Source organism: Nansenia antarctica (genome assembly GCF_963989245.1).
Source record: "Nansenia antarctica genome assembly, chromosome: 9".
NCBI lineage: Eukaryota > Metazoa > Chordata > Actinopteri > Argentiniformes > Microstomatidae > Nansenia > Nansenia antarctica.
This window is the reverse complement of record NC_137679.1, coordinates 39,413,276-39,415,775: the sequence shown is the minus strand read 5'-3', so window position 1 is coordinate 39,415,775 and position 2,500 is coordinate 39,413,276. Positions and strand designations below refer to the sequence as shown.

Below are 2,500 nucleotides of genomic sequence, written 5' to 3'. Positions count from 1 at the left end.
AATCACCCACCAAAGCCCTTGTAATGACAGACCACCAACAACCATGTTAGTAACACGAATAATAATAATACATTAGACTTATATAGAGCTTTTCTTGAAGACGCTTGAAGACGCTTTACAAACTATAAAGAAGACGCTTTACAAACTGTAAAGATCGAGTAGTAATAATAAAAAGAAACAAAACAAAAAAAAGGTCAGTCTATTATTGTATAATAATAATAATAATAATAATAATAATAATAATATAAATTATTATATAACCTCAACATGAACTACGGAAGCCCGGAGGCTCAGTTGTAACACCATATCCCTCCTCCCATGTCGAGACTCACTTCTTGTGTTCTCATGGTAGTTTACGCCCTTCCGATACACTACACTAGTCCTGCCATCTCCCTTACCCTCCTCTGTATTTCCTTTAATACCAAACGGGGTCAAAGGGCGTACGGCGTGTGTCTCTCCCAGACTGAAATGTAGCTTCGCTGGCCGCCTCTCAACTTGGCATCTGATTGGGCGTCTCTGGGAGCAGCCGGCGGCGCTATATTTACCCAGACCCCACTGCAGCGCTTTTATTACCCCCGTCTGGATGTGGCTCTTACCTCCTCTAACCAAATCAAGGACACGCTGGAATGTTCTATGTGGAGTCCAGAGAGTCGTGAAACAGAACAGAGAGTGCTGTCTCTCTCTCTGTCTCTCTCTCTCTCTCTGTCTCTCTCTCTCTGTCTCTGTCTCTCTGTCTCTGTCTCTGTCTCTGTCTCTGTCTCTCTCTCTCTCTCTGTCTCTGTCTCTCTGTCTCTTTCTATCTCTCTCTGTCTCTCTGTCTCTCTCTATCTCTCTCTCTCTCTGTCTCTCTCTCTCTCTGTCTCTGTCTCTCTCTCTCTTTCTTTCTCTCTCTCTCTCTCTCTGTCTCTCTCTCTCTCTCACTCATTTGTGTCTGTCTGGTTTGTGTGTGTCTCTTTCTGTCTGTCTGTCTCTCTCTCTCTTTCTCTCTCTCTCTCTCTCTCTCTCTCTCTCTCTCTCTCTCTCTCTCTCTGTGTGTCTCTCTCTCTCTGTCTCTCTCTGTGTGTGTGTGTTTCTCTCTGTCTCATTTGTGTCTGGTATGTGTGTCTCTTTCTGTCTCACTGTATCTCTCTCTGTCTCTTTGTCTGTCTCGTTTGTGTGTGTCTCTCCCTCCCTCCGTCCTTCCCTCTCTCCCCTGGAGATTTAATGACAGAAGGGCAGCCATGTTTATTAAGTTAGTGAGTAGAGGGAAGGCAGAGTGTTCCAGAACCTTCACTGGCTCTTTGTGTCTGCTGAAGCAGAGACTCTTGCGTGGGTCACTGTAGGACACAGCACTCATGGAGAGTTCAGGGTGTGTGTGTGTGTGTGTGTGTGTGTGTGTGTGTGTGTGTGTCTGTGTGTGTGTCTCAGGGTAGCCATCTTTGTGGTCAGGGTTAGTGTTGTCAAAGAATTTCGCTGCCTGCTGTATGTGTTTAACACACACACACACACACACAACCTTGTCCTCACGCACATACACACACACACACACACACACACACACACACACAGACACACAGCCTTGTCCGCCCCCACCTCACACACACATTCCAGCAAGAGGTGACAATCCATATAATTATAACGACACCCACTCTGTCTTTCAACCACACTGCTATTCCACTGTGCTGACAAGCTGACACCATCTTACCAACATCTCACCACCATCTCACCACTGCTCATGGGAACCCTCTGACCTCTACTCATCATGCCTGGGAACTCTCTGACCTCTGGGCTGGAGATGCTGCCTTGCTTATAGATAGAGATGGATAGATAGATATAGAGATGGATAGATAGATATAGAGATAGATAGATAGATATAGAGATGGATGGATAGATATAGAGATGGATGGATAGATATCGAGATGGATAGATAGATATAGAGATGGATAGATAGATATAGAGATGGATGGATAGATAGATAGATAGATAGATATCGAGATGGATAGATAGATATAGAGATAGATAGATAGATATAGAGATGGATGGATGGATAGATATAGAGATGGATAGATAGATATACAGATAGAAGACAGTTTAAAACACTTAGCCCTAAGTTACTCCAGGGAAACTGTCCCTGTAATGTCTAAATGTAAGTCTCTTTGGACAAAAGCGTCAGGTTAATGGCGTATATTATTATTATATAATGTGCAGGTGTGGCTACGACTGCACACCTCTGCCTGCAGGGAAGCTTACCTGTTTCCAGCTGGGCTGATCTGGGGCCTCGTTCGTAGTTCACCAAGTTCATTTAGTTAATGTACGATACCAGTCAAAGGTTTGGACACACTTCCCCCTTCAATTGAATTGGAAAGTGGGTCCAAACCTTTGACTGGGTGTTGTAGTCGATGCAGTTGGCTGACGGCTGTTTCTCGTTCGGTTTCAGTCAACTCAAAGTTGCTTTATTGGCCTGGGGAAGCGTTCACACTGCCAAAGCCAAGTGACTTTCCAAACAAACAGAAATGAAACA

General features: G+C 44.4%; 1 protein-coding gene across 1 annotated transcript in view; it reads left to right on the top strand.

The window, feature by feature from the left end:
- The window catches only part of plekhg4 (pleckstrin homology domain containing, family G (with RhoGef domain) member 4), a gene marked incomplete at its 3' end in the record, with an annotated part of 103,236 nt that overhangs the window by 49,230 nt on the left and 51,506 nt on the right, over window positions 1-2,500 (top strand).